Raw genomic sequence first — 10,015 nt, 5'->3', positions numbered from 1 at the left:
GGAGAAAGAACGAGAAAGACAGGGAGAGAGACAGAGACAGAGAGTGAGAGACAGACACACAGAGAGAGAGAGAGAGAGTGTGCGTCTCTATTTAAGGCGTGAGCGTGGTGCTAAGATGTATCATGTGTTGAGCACCCTGTAGCTGTATCCTCCTGTTGAAATCTAGGTGCTGGTTCGCCTAGAGTCTGTGTCATCTGTGACTAGTTTACATGACATACCTCTATGAATCGTTTACTTGTTAACGTGACGTCACATCTTACTTTGTTGTTTACATGTTACATATAACTGGTATTTATGTGACATCTGTAAGTGGTATTTACCTGACTTTTGCAACTGTTGTCTACGTTAAATTTGTTACTTTTGTTCCCGTGACATTTGTAACTGTTGTTTTAAACGTGATGTCTGTGATTTGTTCACGTGATATCTGCATCTGTTGTTTACGTGACATAATCTGTAACTGTTGTTTAAACGTGACATACTATGTGATTTGTTGACGTAACATCGGTAGCTGTTACGTACGTGGCATGTGTGTGACCGCATCTTTTACTTACGTGACACCTGACAATGCTGTTACGTGACGTGATGCCCCCCCTCCCCCCGTGTGTAGGAAATCTCTCTGGTACTCCGTCCAGCGTTAGGTCTGCTGCCTTCCACTACGGACAATCTTGTCTTCAACAAGGTGTGCAATGTCTGGAATTTCTTTCTATTTTATCCCCTTTCTTTGTCCTTCCTTTTTTTTTCTTTCCAAGGGCACACTAGTGGTTGCTCTGAACTGGTCTGGTCCTGTATTCTCTTTTACGATTTTTGGTGGGGTTTGTTTTGTTGTTGTTGGGTTTGTTTGGGGTTTTTTTTAGGCGGGGTCATAGTTTATTTGCGGGTGGTTGGCGGGTGCTTCTTTCCTATCAAACATGTCCTTATCTCTCCTCCTTTTTTTGTTTATGTTTCTCTCTTGTAACACATCTATTCTTCGGCACATATATGACCTTATGGTGTTGCAAATGACGTAAAACTCTTACTAAACTAAAGTAGTTTATTCGTCACCAGGTGTAGTTATGATATCAATGGGCTGGACCAGAGTCTTGTGCCATTAATGGTTAGACTTTTTGCTGTTGCTCACAAAGATGTGGGTGGGTTGTTGGCGAGTCAATTTGTCTTACCCACCGCCATGCCGTCATATGAGGTAAAAGAAAAAAATAAGTATTTAAAGTAGGTTATCGAACGGTGCTGACTGGTGGCAATTTGATAAGAATTCTCTCTGATTGGATGCAGCATTAGGGACGCAAATAAAATAGATGATATCTTGAAAGCTGAATTCTACTTTCACAAGCCTAATTTTTTTTTTCATTAAAAAAATGTTTATTTTCATCTTTTTATTTAGCCATATGGTTTGAGTTTCTGCGCAATTAGGTATGATATTATATTATATATGTGAATATACCGTTCCTGCTACAGCAACACTTATTGTGTGTAAAAATTCTTATAAACTAAGTCACTTGTATAATATTATATATATAGAGAGAGAAAGGATTCGCTAAAAGGCTGGTGTTCTTGATGCATAGTTGGGACGACTAGCTCTGGGCAAGTGCATGCTACGAGTGGTTGAAGGGCGCCGCTGGTAGATTCTGCTTCTTTTTTTTTCAGCTTTGTTATTTTTGTCTATCTGTCTTGTTTCTTCTTTGCAAAAATACCGTTATTGTGTATATGTATTTCTCTTTACTGAAAAAAACTTGCTGTTTTTGGTTATGAACTGGTATAATAATAATACTAATAGTAACAACAATAACAGATAACATTTATATCGCACAAATTCCCGCTCAACATCACTCTACATAATTACCCCAACGGACCTGATACTGATAGCATTCTGAAACAGCCTCAACTTCTTGGGAAGTATACAGTGCAAGCTCCGTTTTACCTGTTGGTACAGACAGAACGACGGTCGCTGTGGTGCAGATGTCGACTAACTTGTCCAACACTGCAGTACGTCGGGGTTCAGAATTTGAACCGGTGTCCATTGGGCGTCTGTTTGTGCACGCTTCCCTTTAAGTGCGGTCACAAAGTGCGCTACTAATGGCGGTCTAAATCGTGACACCAATCTGATCTCTGTACGTTGAGCTGAATAATTTGGTTTGAGTCATCTCCGGTCCCTTATTAAGGCACTGTGCGAGTGTGGGTTATTTCACCACTCAGATCTTCTCTGTGTCAAAGGAGACTTGTCTTCGGTACAAAGTGGGGACCGCGAAGTTAGCTGAGTAAATTGCCTTGCATTACTGGCAGACGCAGAAATTTGACTCATCAAAGAGAGTCCCTCACTCCCTCCTCATCCCCCTCTCCCCCCACCCCCTCTTTTTCCTCGTTCCCCCCTCCCCCCCCCCCCAAACCCGGGCTTCTTTTCACTTAAAACCAAGAACACATTTTTGCCTGTGCTGACGCCAATATGATTTGGGACGATGAATGCTTAGAAAAGTTTGGGGGAGGGTGGGGCATCAGTGTATTGTCTGCTCCGTTTAACTCTTCTGAATGTCATTGGTTCTTCTAATCAGTTCTTGGTCAGTTGGTACGAAGCTTTCCCTAGTGCAGATAATGCTGGTTCGTGGGTGGTTGGTGGGTGCTCTGGTGTGGTTTGCTTCTTCTTTCCTATCAAACATCTATCGTCCTTATCTCCCCTTCTTCTTTTTTTTAATGTTCGTTGCTCTCTTGTAACACCTCTAATCTCCTGGCGCTCATATGACCGTATGCAGTTGCGAGCGCCGTAAAACCTCTACCAAAACTTAACTAAAGATAATGCTGGTTCGAATCCCAAGTGGGGCTCTCTCTTAGGTTTGATTGTTTGGGGAAGTTTTTAAGACATTTCACCCTCTTTTGTTTTTGTTAAGTGTTTGACGCCCCCGTCGACACCATGTAAATAGTTTAGCAGGCGGGCTTGAACCCTGCTTGTCAGGATAAACCGGGTCTCAAAGGTACATAACGCCCCAGCAGAAAGACCTTGCACTGTTCATAATGTACTCACCACATTGATATACCGGCGTCGATGATGTAGTTGTCGCACGCAAAAGACGCGAGTTCGATTACCGGATGGGGAGAATTTTTATCGAGTATCTTCGTCTTCTTGCTGGGATAGTGCATTCCTCTCAACCTGGGTTGGCCCTGACGGACAGGGACCGTCCACGCGGCCTCCTAAATGATCTAAGTTTTGTTGATGGGAGCGTATAACATTAACAATCACTTGTTTAATTTTCCTTTTTGTGTTGACATGTTGTCTTGGCCAAAGTTGAGTCTATAGAGCCATAAAACACCCTCTCGATCCATCAATCAAAAACATGTTGTCTTAATCGTGCAGACTTACAGTACACCAGTGGCGCCGGTTACCTAGTGGTTAGGCTACAGGACCCGTCGTCATGAGGTTGCGGATTTTTGGTTTCGAGTGTCAGCTTGGTCTGACGTTTTGCCCTTGGAAAAGGCACTTTACACGAATTTCACATTTGGCATGGCCCTTTCGGAGTGGTCCCGCCTATTAATTAACCTAACAGTGTTAATAGAGGCGTTAAACCTTTACCATTTCTCCGTATATTATACTGTATACCTATAAGTAAAAAGGAACGCGTGTTGGTTCAGTTGAAGACCATTTTGTTTGTTTAACGTGAGCTTTCCAATTGTTCTACGGAAGGCGGGCGTGTGTGTTTGCTTGCTCCAATGTCAGGGGGCTATATGAAAGGGGGGGGGATTCGATTTTTGGCTGTTACCAAAGAGGATCGTTTTCACCGTTTTGATAACCCGGTTGTATCTTGTTTAAAACTATTATTATTATTATGTTTGATGACGGCTCTGTGTTCCTCTTGCCCACCATAGCCGCTGCTCATGTTGTAGTGACATGTCGCTACCTCAGAAGTACAAAGTTCTTCCTGCTCAGTACCTAGTTTTGAGAAATTCGGTGTAAAAAAAATAAGCATTTTTTAATGCAATTCTTTGATTTCTCCTTTTTTATGTTTATTACTCTTGTAGCACCTCTAATCTTAGAGGTGGCATCGGTGTCCTACAGTGATTAAGCTGCCGGACCAGTAGTCGTGAGATTGCTGGATCAGAGATTCGAGCCACACCTCGGTCCGACGTTTTGTCCGTGGGAAAGGCAATTTGATATGAATTTTCCATTAATTGGCTCGGACCTTTCGGAAATGAACTTTAAACTCTTTAAGTCCAGCCTCTTAAATAACATAATAGTGTTGATAGGGGTGTTAGACCTGTTACGAGTTCACCATTAGTTTTTCTAATCTTCGGCGCTTATATAACCTAATAGTGTTGCTAGTGCCGTAAAACGTTTACTAAAACTAAAAACAATATTTACCCATCGAGGGCGTGCTTTCTGATCATTTGACAACATTTCAAAGCATGCTGTTTTAGAGCACTTTGAAGTAGAAACACACAGACTTCGTTATTCATAAAGATGGGGGGGGGGGGGGGGGTCTGTTTTCTTTGCTTGGAACTTTTTAAAAAGGCAGGCAACTACAAACGTACTATGAAATATATAACTTCGAAATGCCAACAACTTTGCCTTTGGTCTTCTGCTGAGCAAAGATATGTGTATGCGTCCGCTACCTACCTAAAGGATTAGAATGAATAGAATACGTCTTTGTCATATTTTACCTATCTAATAAAATTGTCTGTTGGTAGAGGAAGGTTAGACTCTTTGTTTTTGCTCCGCATAAGATGTGAGTTTGATTCCCGCGTGAGAAAGAAGTAAGTTGTATTATCTCCGCGGTTGTTTTTTGTTTTGTTTTGGTTTTTTTCTTTAAAAATTAATTTTTTTCACTACTACTAGGGTGTCGTTGTATTCCTCCACTGGCCTGAGTTGGCCTCGATAAGCAGGGTCGGAGCTGCCGTTTTCTTAAATGTTCCATTGTTTGTTGATCGGAGTGTAAAAAAACCCCACTTTTTTCACTTTACTTACAATATTCCCTACTCTTTTCCTGGTGGAAAGTGACCTTTGTTGTTTGTGCTGGCCTTAAGTTTAAACACAGTTGAACGACTTGAACAGACGGCTCTATTCTTGTTTGGGTTGTAGAACTGGCAAGCCATCTTTTGTACATGTATGTCCGGGGGTAAAATATCTCTCGTATGTAATATGTTGTGTATTTTTTCCCCTCATCTTCATGTTTGCCACATGTATAATTCTTAATCATGTCGCTGTTTCTCTCCAGCTGGTCTGTGATATTGTTTCGTGCCTCTCTGACAAACTTTTATTGTTTGTTTTTTTACATGATATGTATGTCCCTCTCCGAACCCATTTTGTGGCTTTGGGGTCTTAGATCGAATTTTTGTGCATGCATTGTGAGTAGTTTTAAGTTTGCTACGTTTTCATATATTATATTATAAGTTACTTGTATTTGCTAAATAAAGAAAAAAATGATGTTAGTATATATTGTACACACAAGGTACCGTAGATGAACTTTATATTATACCAGTGTGTTTGACAGCTTGTTCTGAAAACAATTGTAAAAATAATAAAGACCGAAATGTGTCATTGGTGTGCTTTTTATTTTGTCATTCCCTTTCAGTATACACATGTATTATGTGTTTACTAAGTACGACACATAGTCGAACACCCCCCTCTCTCTCTCTCTCTCTTTCTCTTTTTTTTCTATCTCTCTTTCCTCCCCCCTCTCTCTCTCTCTCTCTCTCTCTTTCTCTCTCTCTCTCTCTCACTCTCCCTCTCTCTCTCACCCTCTCTCTCTCTCTCTCTCTCTCTCTCTCTCTCTCTCTCTCTCTCTATCTCTATCTCTCTCTCTCCCTCTCTGTATCGGTGGCTGGCTGGTGCTCTGGTGTGGTGTCTTCCTTCTTTCCTATCAAACATCTATGGTCCTGATCTTTCCTCCTTTTTTGTGTCTGTTGCTCTCTTGTGGCACCTCTTATCTTCGGCACTATAATACGACCTTATTGTATTGCAAGTTTAAGTGCCGTAAAACTCTTACTAAAACTAACTCTCTCTCCCCTCTCTCTCTCTCTCTTTCTCTCTCTCTCTCTCTCTCTCTCTCTCTCTCTCTCTCTCTCTCTCTCTCTGTCTCTCTCTCTCTCTCTCTCTCTCTCTCTCTCTTTCTCACTCTCTCTCCCTCCTTGGGGTCCAATATAAATGCGCCATAAACCGTTCTTTCCGCTATTATGTCTGTGTGTGTTTCCTGAGGCGGACATGATCTAATTGTGGAGATATCGCCCTGAACTGGGACTCGATAACGCTTTCCGCAGACTTGAAAAACGGAAGATTGTGGTCGAGGGTGAGCGGTTGGTTGGCACCCTGTGATCTTTTCTGCTTGCTTCTTCTTTTTTTGTGTGTGGGTTTTCGTTCTGCTTCCTGTTCTGTTGAGAGGGAACCAGAGAGAGAGAGAAGGGGGGGGGGGAGGGTTTGACGAAACACACATTTTAGTAAACGTTCTTGTCTGGCTGAAATCACAGTTCCAGTCATCATCGACATCGATGGCCAGCCGAAGGAGTCTGTTGGCGAGCTCTTGAAAGAGTGCACTGGATCGCTCCTTTTGGTTTCTTTCCCTCAGTCGTTCTTTTCTGTCTTACTTTTTCCGTGCACTGAATAAACTACCATGGTTGGCGCTCAGAGCTTATACTAGTTTGGGATTTATTTATTTTTTATTGACAAGCTCTGGTGTGATTTGCGCCTTATATCCTACCAAACACATATCGTCCCATTTCTCTTCTTTTTTCATTGTAGGTCACTCTAGTAACACCTGTATGATCTTGGGCACATATACATGTATGACCTAATGAAGTTACAAGAGCCGTAGAACTCTCTTACTTTATTGAAATTAATGACCGTCACTTTGACGATATGCTGCTTTTTACTTAGATAAAACAAGCTGCACGCGAACCTGTCAAAGACGTCCACCCATTGTCGAGAAGAAAAGTGGTCGCCTGAGACAGGTGGTCTCTGTGATAGAGGCTGTATATCGGGGGGGGGGGGTGTTGGGGGGGATACAAGTGGGAAGTGGTCGTGTTTGCAGGTGCCGTCTTGGGTAGATGGTCGTTTTTGTTTTGGTAAGTGTTTTACGGCGCTGGCAACTGCATAAGGTCATAATGAGCGAGCGGGACACATTGAACATTTTCAGTTTGGTAGGAATTAATTTTGAATTATGCCCGAGTTGTGAAGCCTACTTTCATCGATCTAGTACCACCAAGGGATCATTAACGCACGCAAATTGCACACGGGACCTCCGAGATTTGTTGCCCTTTTCCGAGATGGCTAGGTGTAGATCTTACACCTACCATAAGATTAGGGGTGTGGCTAAAAGGCAGAAGTATGAGGGAGCCTAGGAGTAACGGTAGAAAGGCTTCAGGGAGAGAGAGAGACAGAGAGAGAGGGGGAGGGAGACAGACAGACAGAGAGAGGGTGAGCAGAGTCAGAGGAGCCCAGATCAATTATCCGCTAGAGCAGGTTCGACTGTATTATGTTCCTAGTGTGTTCATTCGACTTGCCGGAAATGTCAACTCAACAACTGAGGTGTACAGTGTACAGCTGACTGATAGGAGGTAAGAAGACAACGGAGTGCTTCGACACACAGGAAGGCGTTGACAAACTGCGGTCTGCGGGCCAGATGTAGCCAGTGGGCAAGTTCAGTCCAGCCTGCGAATCGACCCAGCAGTTAATGTTTTTGAATGAGACCTACGGTGAAATGGTATATGTTAGGTTGTTTAAAAGGCGGAACCATCGAGTTTAACGCCATCCCCGAAAGGACCAAGCCAAATGGGAAATTCGTGAAAAGTGCTTTTCCCAAGGACACAACGCCGGAATGAGCTGAGGCTCCCCCCCCCCCCCCCTCCCCCCGAATCCACAATCTCACGATGACACGTCCGGTAGTTTCACCACAGACTGCCTGAGGCCAGTGTGGCCCGTGGTCAGTCGATAATGATTAATAAAAACAAAACTGTCCTTCCTGAAAATCCAAATTGATCATTATTTCCCCTCCGGCTGGGAGCACAACTAATATTTAATTTTATCCCAAAAAATGCCCTTGAGTGGCACAATATTCTTTAGTCTCAGTTTTGAGAGCTTGAGACTTCAACTGATTTCACCCTGTGGGTGGTTGGTGGGTGCTCTGGTGTGGTTTGCTCCTTCTTTCATTTCAAACATCTATCGTCCTTATCTCCCCTCCTTCTTTTTTTTGTGTTTGTTACTCTCTTGTAACCCCTGCAATCTTCGGCACTGAAATGACCTAAGTGTCCTAAAACTCTTTCTACAATTAAACTAAACGATTTCACCCAGTTTTTATTCCCCAGCTTTGGTCAACGAGGTATTCGGAATCGCTTAATCCGGCCCACGACTTGGGCACGCTTTCCCAAACCTGGTAGAATAATATTGCGTGGTATGAGTTGACTGCCTCTTCCAATACAAACTTGTCTTTAAAGTGGGACATAGCCTACTATTATTTTACTCCCCTCTCCGAATGAAACGAGGTAAACGGTAGGAAACCAGCCACATTACACTGGGGTCAAGTCCCTCAAATCGAGTGATTGCTACGTTGGCGTACGCCAGAAACATAAATCCTATCAATTTGTCTGACAAATTGCCTGAAATCTTGCTAAGTGGCTACTAACAAGATATCAAGTAATTTGGCCGACAAATTAGATCCCTCTGAAGTTTTTACGACACACTGGATTAGGCCCGTCGAAACACAACGACTTTTCTTAATAACAGTGACCCCAGCAGTGGTGAGTGGGTGGAATGTAGTTCAGAAGTACACTGTATTTCCCCCCCTTTCACAACCCTATCAAAATGAAGCTATCCCTTCGTTAATGAATGTTTCTTAATTAACCACATAACCAGTTCAAATCCTCAAGACTGGTGTGTGTGTGTGTGTGTGTGTGTGTGTGTGTGTGTTGAAAGGGAGGTTGAGTGCATAGTTGTGACTCGTGTCGGCATCTCAACTAGAATTCAAAGTACCCACGCTAAGTCATTACACATGTATTATGTTGAACCAAATCGAAACGCTAAAGAGCAGTCCAAAGCAATGAACAGTATTCATGACTATTCGAATGCTTTTTCTCTGAAATAGTTTGCAGTTGTGACAATTCGATTTTTGCCCATCGATTGTTTGGGGGGGGGGGAGTTTGGGTTTTTTCCCCCTGTACTAATTTGGATCTTTTGCCGTGCAGTCCCGGCATTGAGAAGAAGAATACTGACGTGGTGCTAGCGTGTCGTACGAGGCGACTAAATGGCGAACCAGATAGAGATTAACGAAACAGAGTCATCCTACCTCCAGGTCGCGGGCTGAGTTACGAGGCTAACAACCTCTCTGATAAAAAGAACCTGTTACAGGCAACACATACAAGCAAAAACCATTATCTCTGCTTGGCTGGTCGTGGATTTTCTCCGAATTTACTAAACGAGGCAGCGAAAGCTGAAAGGAAGCTGCTGGGCAGAAGCTTTCACCATCATCCAAGTCCAAGTCTCTCCGGATTGGATCGTGGAACATTAGGGCCTTTTATGAAGTTACACAGGTCTTCCAAGAGATGCACCGATACCACCTACACATACTGGGAATCAACGAGACCGATTTGAACCAGTCTTGACAAAAGCGAATGATCGAGGGGGAATTTTTCATTTATTCAGGAAATGATAGTGATGGACCACACAGGGAAGGAGTAGGGATGATCATATCCAAAACAGCTCAAAAGACATTCAGGGGCTGGGAAGCGCACGGTTCAAGGATCATCATGGCCTCATTTGGAACTGAGAAAAGAACTAAAGGAAAGAGATAGTAGGAAGAAGGTCATAAAAATGAATATAAATAATACAAGTGTATACCCCTACCAATGATACAGAAGAGGAGAATAAAGATGACTTCTACAACCGCCTGCAGAGTGTGATCGACAAACTTAATATGTGGCTGCTGTTGTTTCTTTTGTGATGATGATGGTGACAATGAGGACGACGACAACGATGGTGATGAAGATGATGATGATGATGATGATGATAATGATGATGATGATGATGATGATGATGATGATGATGATG

Source organism: Aplysia californica, unplaced genomic scaffold, assembly GCF_000002075.1.
Source record: "Aplysia californica isolate F4 #8 unplaced genomic scaffold, AplCal3.0 scaffold00129, whole genome shotgun sequence".
Classification (NCBI taxonomy): Eukaryota; Metazoa; Mollusca; class Gastropoda; order Aplysiida; family Aplysiidae; genus Aplysia; species Aplysia californica.
This window is presented reverse-complemented; position numbering follows the sequence as displayed.